Consider the following 12,918-nt stretch of genomic DNA (forward strand, 5'->3'; position numbering starts at 1 on the left):
ACCTGCTTTATTGAGAGAGGAAATACAAGCCATTCTTTGAATGGTTCAATCAAGCTTTATCCTCCCTTTAATGTGTTTGCTAGTGGTACCATCATTCCACATCTCACCTTAAAAAAGGGTAATTACATTAACATGGAGGAAGGGTGGTTCTCTGGTTATGTAAATGGATTCTTAACCGAGGAAATTGGGATTCATTTCCTAGCTCTGCCAGAGACTGCATGCATAGCTCTGAGTAAGTCCTCAACTCTGTGCCTCAATTCCCATTCTTTGTAAAATAGGGATAATATTCTGCTTTGGCTATTTTAATGGTAAGCTTTTTCAGGTCCGGGCCAGTCTCTTACTATGGGCCTGAACATCAAAATACATTCCTGATAACCACTGAGACCTCTTGCTGTGACAGTAATACAGTAATAAGAGAACAGACACTGCTAGTGCTGCACTGTTGGGCTGACTTTGGTTATACGCTCCAGTCTTGATATGGAACTTAAGCCCAGCAGGACCTAGTGGCACAAGTTCTGCTACATGACTCCTCATAACAAATCATCTAACTTGTTTATAACATGTTAAATATATTTAGCTGAACATATAATATATGCTAAATAGATATTGCCCTTCATGAAATAAGGGCTAAATCACAATTTCATTGATGTTACTTGGCAAAAGTACTATCGATATCAAGGGACTGAGATTTTTGGACCTTGACAAAAGCAGCTTATGCCTGTGATTAGACTTAGTGTGTGGGAGGCTGAAAGGGGCAAAATACCATTGCTCAGAGGCTATTTATCTGAAATGGCTTTAATGTAGTTAGTGTGTATATGTGTGAACTTCTATTAGTTGTATAAGGAGCCTAGGTGAGTTAAATGGGGAAAACCTTTAAGATCATGCTTACTGTAATGAAGTAACTTATATCTTGGAAACAGCCTAATGTTTTGCCAACACCATGTTCTGCTTTGATTATGTGTATTCTGTGGTTACAGTTGTCCTTGCCTTACTACTAGTAGTTATAATATTTAAAAAACTCCCATAATTCAGGTAACAGATGTTGCCTCATTTAACAGCCCTTAGGTTTTTTTCCTTCTCTCTTTCTAAAAGGTATAACTCAGTACTATAAAGGACATGTAAACCGTATATAGGCTTTGACTCAGAGTCAGTTGGAAATTTCTACATTAATTCCAATGTTTTTAGAAAGTATCCCTAATGGATACTTATGGGCAGCATTTTAAAAGCGACACCTACATTTTAAGATTGGCTTTTATAGTTACAAGTCACTTTTTATTTTTAACATGGATGCTTTTTTCAATGAGTGATTTTGACAGAAGAGAGGACAAAAGCAAAGATTCAATGTTAAATGGGGATTCAGTGTTAAACAGTGATAGGAATAGTGGTGATGAACATATTTAGGCTGCTTCCAAAATGAGTTACTCTCTCACACTTTGAGCACAGTAGACTAGTTCTACTGTCCGTTAGTGCAGTGGGCAAACCCCATGCTACTGTGCTAATACACAGCAGAATTAGTCTACTGCACAGTAGCATCACCTATAATTGTATGTGCCAATACTGAACTACTGTTCAGTAGTGCCAGTTACTGTGCATTTAGTTAGTACCTGTAATAACTGTGCATTACAGGTACTCCCTCTTATTACAGGTACTACCTAAGGGCATGTGTAGACGAAACATGGGTCCTAAATTGAAGTGGTGGGTTTTAAAAAACACTGCTTCAATTTAGGACTGATTAAACCTCTGTGTTGTGCACATACCTCACTGACTTACCTGCCTCTCTGGTGGGAAGGGGAGGGTGAGCTGCTGGTGGGCAGAGCAGTCCCTGGGCTGTGGGGAGGGCTGGTCCTTTCCCTCTGTGGCAAGGATGTCCTCCTGCCCCCAGGCAGCACCTGCAGGCAGGCAGGCTCTGGGGGGTGGGGGAAATCAGGCTTGCTGCTTTTCTTGGGTGAAGCCTGCCTTCCCGGGCTGTTGTTAGGCTTCCTGCAGAGCTGTCAAGCTGCACTGAGCTCCATGACTGTAGGGGCAGCAAACTGAAGGAGTTTTAGTTTGCTGCGCCCCAAGTCATTTACGGCACATCACGTCGCTGAATTTCCTACAGCGACTGGAATTAATGCGCAACACACTGCCAAGGCATGCAAACACCGACACCATTAAAGTGGTGGAAAAGCATTTAGTCTGCTTTAAAGTGTCGTGCACACATGCCTCTCATTTCGTCTACGCACAGCCTAAATGCACAGTAATCACTGTGCCTTAATACACATGTAGATGTGCCCAGTGAGCAGTAAAACTAAAGGTGTGGCTGTCCTTTCATTGAGTATAGCACAGCACTGCCTGTAGTGGCATATGCAAGTGACTATTTTTAAAAAGAAAATGGTACTGTACCATGAATTGTTCAATGTTTTTTCTTCTAGTATGAATATTCAAAAATGAATAAAAGTGAACCAAACATCTATTTAATATACATTTACATTTTTCTGGTAGATAGCAAACTGGATACTCATTTTTAACATGTATTCTTGGTTTTAGAGCAGAACAAAAGAATGCTTGTATCAGTAACATGTTGCATATCTACATTCCAGACTCAGGCATCTTTGATGATAAAAATATGTGCAGCCTGGTATATGTATTTTATAGTGATTAAAAAAAAAAAAAAAGGAAAATAATTAAATGGGGAAAATAATTCAACAATTAAATGCATTTTTCTTATCGCTACACATTTTTTTTCCATTTAAGATACAAGGGAAAGTATAGTAAAATGAAAGGCAGGAAAGACACGTTTGCTAGTAACTTCAAATTTCTGCATAGAAATGTGTAGTTCCTTGTATAGTAGAGCTCCTAAAGAGCCCAGTATAGTTTTGGTCCTAGTGGCACTTAAATGGGGCTAGGCAGAATTTAGGTATCCAATTTTAAAAGTTTAGCTCTGCTCCAGAAACCACAAAATGTAGGTGCCTAAGTTTATGCTGTACTTCAAGCTTGCACCTCCAAATAAATGCTATAACCACTACATTATAAGGGCAGGTTTCCTATATTTGTTCTTGTGGCCCTATGGCTTTTTCACCTTTGGTTACCCAGTGGCCCTGCTTCAGTAGGAGGGGATCTGCAAGATGCGTGTTTCAGGTTGAGAAGCACCTATAACCTAGGTCTTACACTTCCTTGGCAAGTGATCTAAATCACTATGTTAGTGGGCAAAAGTTGGCCAACACCATCAGTCAGTTAGAAGTCTACCCTCAGATGTGGGGTTAATAGTTGATTGCAAATATATGGAGGTATCTAATGTGTTACCTTAGTCAGACACCTAAGCGACCAAGAGGAGTGGGATTTCAGATGCATCCCTGTGCTTTGTATTTCTTACTGGCTACCCTTGGCATATCCAGGCTCTCTGCATCACCTTCTGAAGGTGTCTACCTCTTTTAGTATTCTTTCTAAAGTACAAATGTACCTAAGCTTGGATCACTCTTGGAAGACACCTAGACTGACCCCTGGATATTTGATTCCTAAATGCAGTCAAATTGTGTGGTGCTTGGGTATGGGGATGTTTAAATGTTCATGGAACAAAATTGGATCATGTCTGAAAGGCCTAACTTTGCATTTTCCCTCCTTCTTGAACCTCACATAGACTTTGGTATGAGTTTTGGATGAGCAAGGAATGACGGGGTACGTCCCAAAATCTGTGTTTTTGACTTTGTCTAATTTTCTTTGCAGCACTGCTGCTGTGATAGTTTCATAGTTTCTAGGGTCAGAAGGGACCTGAGCAGATCATCTAGTCTGACCCCCTGCCATGGCAGGAAAGAGTACTGGGGTCAAACGACCCCAGCAAGATGTTCATCTAACCTCCTCTTAAACACCCCCAGGGTAGAAGCCTGCACCACTTCTCTTGAAAGCTGGTTCCAGACCGTAGCCGCCCTGACCATGAAGTAGTGCCTCCTGATATCTAACTTAAACCTACCGTCTGCCAGCTTGTGACCGTTATTCCTGGTCACTCCTGGCGGTGCTCGGGGAAACAGTGACTCCCCCAATGCCTGCTGATCCCCCCTGACTAGTTTATAACAGGCCACTAGATCCCCCCTCAGCCTTCTCTTTTGGAGGCTGAGCAGGTTCAGGTCCCATAGCCTCTCCTCATAGGGCCTGCCCTGTTGTCCCCTGATCATGCGAGTGGCCCTCCTCTGGACCCTCTCCATGCTGTCGACATCCCTCTTGAAGTGTGGCGCCCAGAACTGGATGCAGTACTCCAGCTGCGGCCTGACCAGTGCCGCATAGAGAGGGAGGATCACCTCCCCGGACCTACTTGAGATGCATCTGTGGATGCATGCCAAGGTGGGGTTGGCCTTCCTTACTGCCACTCCACACTACCAGCCCATGTTCATCTTGGAGTCAGTGATGACCCCCAGATCCCTTTCCGCCTCCGTGCTGACAAGAGGGGAGTTCCCTAAACTGTAGGTATGGTGCCGGTTGTTCCTCCTGAGGTGCATCACCTTGTACTTGTCTGTATTGAAACCCATCCTATTCTCGTCCGCCCACCCTTGTAACCTGTCTAGGTCTGACTGTAGCCTGTTGCATCCTTCCAATGCGCCCATGTCCCCCCACATCTTAGTGTCATCAGCAAATTTGAACAGGGTGCTTTTTACCCCCTCATCCAAATCGCTGATGAAGATGTTAATCACTGATGAAGATAAGTGATCTTAAGTGGTAAGTGGTAACTAATGGCTTTTAAGTCATTATCCATTTTTAAAAACAAACCAACATTTTTTTAGTTAAACTACCTTTCTAAAAAGAGGGACAGTCAATAAGATTCTAAACATTTATCTTATAGAGAGGGAACCCCTCATTCCAGGATGTGTTCATTCTAGCTCATTAGTAAAGTGTATGCAGACCTTCCATCACTTTATTTTCAGCAAACTAATCTGTTCCAAAAAGTAAAAGCTGTTTATGCTCATACAAGAAAACCTTCTAAACAGACAAGCTAAACACAGGAGCACCACCACATGTGGCCATAAACATTAAAACTTTACCCATATTTGCCATCATTGGACCTCCAGGGTTCTAGATTTGGTCCTTGGTAAGGGATGGTAGGGTCTTCTGGGACATCCTGGAGGGGATCATGAGGCCCAGCAGTGTCCTTAAAAGGGGGGCCTTCTGCATCACACAGCCACTTTGGTTTCAGGGACCAACCCCTATCTCAAGTTCAGAGGTAGTGCAAGGAGGAATTAACAGCTCAGGTCTGACTCTATTTAGACTCAACACTTTCAGACAGCAGGGGCCAACCTTCTTTACACCCATTCCACAAATTAGTTTCACATGCCCCCTGTGTGCCATGCTGATTCCTTTCCCCAAGCCTATCTACTGTTCTGCTTTCTGTTCCCTGCCCTGTGCTTCCTGCCCCGTCTGCTGTTTTGTGTTTTTGCTTCCAGCCTAGTCTACTACTCTGCTTCCTGCCCCCTCCCTGACCTACCGTGTGCCCACACAGCAGCTGTCTGTGCCACTTTTGGCACGTGCTGCAGGTTGGCCAGCGCCACTTCAAGAGATGGGAGTGCTATTCCAATAGGAGGAAGACTAAAGGGTTGTGTGGACCCAAGGCAAGGAACTTGGAGGGACTGCAACAGATACCGAACCATCTGTACTCTTCTGAAATTTATAAAGATTCTTGCTTGCATAACTGTCAACCTGGTCTAATCTGCACCCTCCTCAGCAGAGACCTACCCACAGAGGATGCCTGTTTTGCAATCAAACCACAGAACGTTTCTGTTTTGATGTTTGTCTTAGCTCATACAATCCATAGCTAAGAATCCTTCGGATCCTACTCAGTTTCACCTTTGGGTTTGTAGAGCTTCCACTGAAAGTCAAACATGTACCTCTAACTTACCCTGGTGCATGAAGGTAAGTAGTGGAACTAATCAAAAGATCTTTGGTGGAATCTCTTTCCGTAAGAGAAATATGGTATGTTGATTCCATGCAAATAGTTCTGTTCTGAGGATGGTGCAATGGGAAGCAAGCAATTTTACAATATTTCTGTTGGTTTTTCTGTCAGTTCACCTGCTCTGATCCTTGGTGGCTTACCTAGAGAGTTACAGGAAAGCCTAGGACTCTAGGATCCCAGCTCTTTGCCAGCACAACAAAAGGGTGGTGGGAAACCAGAATGTGAAAATCCTGGCAATGCCAACCTGCATGTCCAGAGACTTCCAGGTTTTGCAGATCCTTGTCCTCAAGGTGTGCTGCTCCTGAGCTGGGGATCTCAGGGATTCTAGGGTTGTGGCTGCAGGGAACCTACCAGGCAGACTGTCCGTAAGCCGGGGACCCAGGTCTCGCTTGGCAGCCCACAACCAAGAGAACTGCTGTGGAGTTAAGGGTCCTACACTTGCCAGGGCCCATGGATCTGGGGTAGGTTGCTAGACTGACTGCAACTGACTGACTGACTGCAGGTTGCCTGGGCTCCAGGCTTCTTTCCCCATCACAGAAGATGTTTAATTTTTATTTCTGTTTGAAATTGGAATTAAACTGAATTTGGAAATTCTCCATGCTGCTTTAGTAATAAGGAAAGCAAAATATGGTTAGCACTGGTCCATATTAGAGAGAGTGGATGAGAGGCATGACAGAATGAGGACACCGAGATGGGCCATGTCAAAAGTATTAAAAGAAACATGCCAAGTATTCCTATTCTCCATTAGTGCAGAAATCCAGTTGTTGATTAACATTATCTTATGTGGGGGATTATCTTAGACAGGAAGAATGGTTATGTGGCTAAAACACTTGCGTAGGCTTTGGGATCTGAGCTCCCTTCCTAGCTTTGCTACACACTCTGCCACAGTCTTAGATGCCTCCATTCCCCAGCTATAAAATGGGGGTAATAATATTTCTTTGTTTCCCCACCTTTTGCCTGCTTTGATGTACAACAAATTGGGGCCCTGATTTCAGCTGGGTCCTGTATGAGAGTTGGTAAATCCTTTAAGGGATTCTATAGGTTCAGGGTGGTTCTAGTCAAATGCCAGCCCCAGACATAGGTTTTTGGGGGCAGGAAGTGTAATGGAAGGGAGCTAATGACTTGGGAGCTATGCATTCTGGGAAAGGGACAGGTATGCATATAACTTTCTTCCTTTTCCCCAGAGTGACCTGACCTATGGGTTGCTATAAAGAGGGGAAAAAGAGGGCAGGGAAAAAGCAAGACTTGCATTGGTCCTCACAGCTGAAATGGCTTATAAGAAAGTCTGTGAAGAGCCAGGGAGAAGGACTCCTGCAAACGGAAAGGAGGAATGGAGGCTGGGAAGGGGTAAATAAGAGTGCTGTGAGCAATAACTGAGAGATGCAGATTTAGACGTGTGATAGAACTCAAGGAAGAGATAGTTTGGGAGCTGAAAAGATATGTAGATCTGAGCCAGGGGTGTGCATATGCTTTGATTAAAAATGCTAGTGTCAGGGCTTCCAGAGAGTGAGAAGCCCTGCTAGTCCAAGAAAAGCAAAGGACTGTGTCTTTGCCTGTCTTAGTTAAATGGATTTAAGCATCAGGGAGTGCAGTGTGTTTGTTGAACTGCTTGTAGATTTATTCATTCATATAGACAAGGCTGCTGACATTTATTCGTCCCCATTAATCATGTTGGTTTTTTTTTCATTCCCTTGTGTGCCAGTGGCTGTAGAAACTGGCATGCCTCAACTATGTTGGTTTTCAAAAGAAGTACTGCTAGGCTTAGAGAGGAGGAAGGGAAATGCATGTCCTCTAGGATAAATGCATGAGTGGCCCAGAATTGGAGATCAAATTTCTTTTCCAGGCCTCCAACACACAGTCACATGCGCATGCACACACACACACACACACACACACACACACACACACACACACACACACACACACACACACACACACAAAAAATGGTGTCCTGGATTATAGGTCAAGCTGTTCCTAAAGATCTAGAGCCAAAGTGCAAACAACAATAAAACACAAAAGGACATAGAGAAGTTCCATGGAACAGGGGAGGAAAAAGAAAAGAAAGAGCTTCCTTTATTTCTTTCCAAAGTGCTAAGTGCCTATATAGCTCTAAACCAGATAGGTTAGATCCTCATCTGGTGTTAATGGACCAGCTGAGGGTATGGCCCAGTATCTCCAAACATGGCTTACTGCAGTGTTACTGCCATACTTGGGGTGATCGCTTCCTTTTATGAGGGGAGGGGTTACAGGCAGTGTATTAATGCTCAATTAACACAATTAAAAGTAAGAGCCAGCAAGGGGGAATGCATTTTAATATACTGCTCTAAACTTTGATGGACTAATTCATAGGAAGGGAGAAGTGCAGCATCCCATAATGAAGAATAACTTGGAATCACATTGCAACTGTGTTGGCCTAATGCTGGGAGTGAAGTGCTTTAAGAAGTTCTATCATTCCAGAGGCATGAGTTTCAGCCTTGCTCAGTAGTTATGACAAAGGCCACCCCCAATCAACCCAGCTGTGAGTGAGGGCCATATCGCACGCTATACTTAGGATATGTTAACTTAAAATGTGAGTCTCCACGTGTCTAAGCCGTAAAACACATGCTAAGTAGGGCTGTGCAAAGCTTCAGGTGGTGATTCGATTCAGAGGAGATTCAGCCTGATTTGGTGGCCAAATCTCCAAATCCAAATTGAATCAGAGGACCAATTAAAAGGTCTGAATCGATTTCAAAGCTCTCCGAATCTTTGGAAAAGTTTCGTAAAGCTTTGATTTGGGCAGTCCCCGGTGGCTGCAGCAGGGAGCTGCAGCCGAATCCAAGCTGGTATGTACTAAGGGCTGGGGGAGGGGACCATGGGGGAGGGGACCCCTGCCCACTTCCCCAGCCCCCCATGGCTGCCCTGTGTGCCCCAGTTCCCAGTCCTTTAAAAAAAAAAAAAAAAAAAAAAAAAAAAAAAAAAAAAGCCCTGGTGCTCACTGGGTGCTTCTGGGCAGGGGGATGATCCCTGCTGCCCCCCATTGCCCCATGCTGCATGGGGGGGCTCTGCATGAGCCCCCCCCAGGAGTGTCCCCCCCAGGCCAGCTCCGGTACCTTAAGAAAAAAAAATGAGAAAAGCCCTGGGACTCATGGCTCCTGCAGTGGCCTCCAGGGCTTCAGGGGGCTTGTGCAGAGCCCCCCATATGGTGGGGGGCAGCAGGGATCACCCAACACCAGCAGGAGTGGTGAGCCTGGGGTTTGGTTTTTTTTCTTCTTAGAGGGCAGGGCCCCCCATGCAGTGTGGGGCAGTGGGGATTGCCCCCCAACCTGGCAGCACCTGCTGAGTCAGGGATTTTTTTTTAACAAGTTCCGGGAGCTGGGGTGGGCAGGGCAGCCATTGCTGGACAGGGGAGGATGGGCCTGACTGATTTCGGAGATTCGGCAGCAGTCTAATCTCTGAATCGGATTAGGTCAAATTGAATCGGGACAGTGACTCAAATCACCAAATCAAATCACTGTCCTATGAATTAGCAGAATCCAAAGTAAATACTAGCTGCTTCGCACAGGCCTAACGCTATGCATGATTGTATCATAGCAAAGTCATTACATTTTTTTGGGGGGAGGAAGTATTTCCTGATCATATTAAGTAACACATGTTCAGCTATCATTGGACTCCTCCACAGAATTCAAGGCTCTGGTGCAGTGTTGGGACCAACAGTCCCAACCTTGCACTGCACTGGAGCCAGTTCAGGACTGCCAGTGGTAGAGACCTAGTTCGACCCATGGATTCGGCAACAAGTGTTACGCTCTCTCCCAGGCTGAGTTCCCCATGCCTTCGTCCACTTGCTACCAGTAGTAGAGACTCACTCCTGCATGCCAGGGGCAGGTGCTTTCAGGCTGGGCAGTGCTGGGTATGTAGCAGGGAGGGTGCGGGCTCCAGGCATGTGGGTTGCACATCCTCATGGGCAGATGCGTGGGCTGTGGTGCCCATTGCTGGGGGTATGGCCAGCCCCAGTCCTGTCCAAAGTGGGCTGAGAATATAGTAAGCATTACCATATAACTCCTTAGAACATGTCCTAACTTTCAGTACAGCATGATAATGCTTACTATGATCTAAGTAAAATGCACGTTAAGTGTCCTATGCAACAAAGCCCCAAATCCCTTTATGGAATGAAAGGTGGTCAGACGATGTGCTAGCCACATCATTCCTTTGTGTGCCACTGGTTAAGAAATTGGGGTACCTTACCTAATGGGCCATCCATACATGGAAGGGCCTTTCCCAATGAATTAATACTCCGTGGACTTCAATGGCAATTATTTTCTCGCTGCGTATGAGGCCCATTAATATGCTGGACATAAATTCGAAAAGCCCAGAGCTCTTCCAGAGACTTAATTCAATATATGTAATATAAGGAGAGTATATGATGAAAACGAAGAGCTATACTCTTATATGGAAAAAACCTCTCGCTGATCAGCTGCCAATAGTTGGATTGTATTAGGTGAATGTCATTACTCTTAGTAGAATGGGATACCTTTCTCAATATTGGGGATCTCCATTTGCCACTGATCACCAAGGAAGTGAAAACTACAGTTTTAAACATGCTGTGGTTTTTGCCTCCCCGCTGGTCAGCAGCAAGTTGCAGGGCCACTGAGGGCCCTCTGCTAATTGGTGGTGGGGAGGCAAAAACCACGGCATATTTAAACCTGTGGTTTTCACTTTCCCAGTAATCAGCAGCAAACAGCCTGGCTGATTGGGCCCCTCTGCCAATCAGACCTGGGGGGCAAGCTAAATAAAAAAAAAAAATGAAAGGAGTCACTTCAGGGGGTACTTCCTCTATGATTAACAGAGATCCGGACTCCATACATATTTGTAATAAAGTTATAAAAATGGTCCTCTATTTAAAATATATTATTTGCAACCCAACACTTACTGGATTGGAGAAAAACAACATGAATAAAATTGTGACTTTCAGGAGTAGATTTTGAAGCTGCTTTTTAAAAAAATTATTATGATTGAAGCCTATTTGGATTCTCCACAGTGGTGAAAACTGCACAAGATTTACCAAAATAAAAATCAACATTTAAAAATGATGTTCTCCATGTTGGGGAATATTTTATTCCATTGAGGTCCAGGATGTGGATTAGTTTGTCAGGAGAAAGTAACTTACAACTATAAATCATGATATATATACATCCTGTCTCATAAGTTGGTGTAGTGGCTGGCCCGGCCTTTGCACTTTAATACTGTATTCCTGCTTAGAGCTAGAAGAGCTGAGTCAGATCTCTGAGGAGTGATTTAATATTTCTGTTAACTTGATTTGGATCTAGTGTGTTCAAAACACATTTCCAGTTCTTATTAGCAAGATAACCAGTTTTGCTGAAGTGACACTTTCGAGGTTAAATACCTAAGTGAGACACTGCCATGTATAAGATAAACGGATATGTCACACACAAAATTCAGAAGGTGACTAGAGAAAGTCTATGTCAGTCTAGAGGCAGCTGAAGTTTGCTAATCCTTTCTTATTTCAGACCCCCAATTATACCCAGTTAAATTCTTGAGGGCAAGACTGAGTGACTTAGCTAGACTTCCTCACACAGAGTTTTTGAGAACAAGTAATTATTAAGTTAAAGACCCATCAGTCAGAGCTTGTAGGTGGTGTAAGACTATGAATTTATCTGAATAAGTCTCTGCAAATCAGGGGAATTAAATGGTGGGAGGCTAGGAAATAAGGCACAAGAGAAGAATGAAATGAAGGACCAGGAAAAGGTGAGAGCCTGTGTTTGGATATACATGAACAATGGAAGTTGAGGGACACATAAGTGAATACCTTCACATGAACCGAACAAATCACTGTTTGGAAGCGGAGTTCATCTTCACATTGTCCAACCCTCATTGTCAAGGAGAAACAGGAGGCAGGCAAGCATTTCTCTTTACACCAGCTATTTGCCCAGCCAGGCAAGAACTCCATTAAGTTTGCAGGAACTACCTGCTAAAATCATGTGAATTATGAAAATACATCCAACACATCCCACTGAAGTATCTGTACTCTCCAAAGACCTGAAGTTTTACTCACAGAAACAACCTGATAAGATATTAATACGGGAGAATTAGAAGAATTCTTCAACAGACTTTGCCTGAAAGAATACTTCCACCACCAGGGTAGAACCACCACTTATAACCTTTGTGTTATACAGCATGTGCCAGTTAAACAAACACCAATAACAATCTGACTGGACTACTACTACCACTCTTTCAGGAAGAAAGGTAATAGAGCAATTTTCAACAAATGCCAGGACCACCACAACCTCTGTCCCTGAGAGAGAGAAGCCATATGAGTCCCTAAGATCCAACCACAAAATAGTAACTGAACCAGTGGACAAAGGAGGAGCTATTCTCATCATCAGCTGTGAAGACTACATCAATGAGGCTAATGGACAATTCTCAGACTACTATAAAGACCTTAGGACCAGCTATTATAAAGACCTTAGGAAGGACCCCATACCAGCATTCACTCTGAAGCTAGAAAATATTATTAAATCCTTTCCACATCAGCTTCAGGCAGGGAAAGAAACCCACAAAACTTCTTCTACTCTCACATCGTACTTTCATATCCCATTTTACATGCGCCCAAAGATTCACAAAGAGGACAGTCCTAGCAGACCCATAATATCCAATTGTGATATCTGCACTGAAGAATCAAAGAAAAAGAATTATCAAGATTCACACAACCACGTAAAACTACTTGCCACTCAAAAAGCAAGTTTTCTACCAGACAAGACAGACTTTCTCAACAAGATCTAGAACATAACCCTAGGGCTATGTGAAGCTTTGATAGTTGATTCAGTCTGGAGGAGATTTGGCTCGATTCGGCGGCCAAATCTCTGAATCCAAATCAAATCGGGGCACCCATTAAAAGGTCCAAATCAATTTGGAAAATATTCGGCACTGATTCACAGACTAAACAGGCAGCAGTCCTTGAGGACGCTGGACACAGCTGCCTCCAGCTGGTAAGTCTGTTGTAGCGGGTG

The 12,918-nt window shown here is 43.9% G+C and overlaps 1 protein-coding gene across 10 annotated transcripts in view; it reads right to left on the reverse strand.

The window, feature by feature from the left end:
• BEGAIN (brain enriched guanylate kinase associated) overlaps positions 1-12,918 on the reverse strand; it is a 266,431-nt gene that overhangs the window by 117,155 nt on the left and 136,358 nt on the right. The window lies entirely within an intron of this gene.

Source organism: Crocodylus siamensis, chromosome 2 (assembly GCF_052110815.1).
Source record: "Crocodylus siamensis isolate JL-2025a chromosome 2, ASM5211081v1, whole genome shotgun sequence".
Lineage (NCBI taxonomy): Eukaryota > Metazoa > Chordata > Crocodylia > Crocodylidae > Crocodylus > Crocodylus siamensis.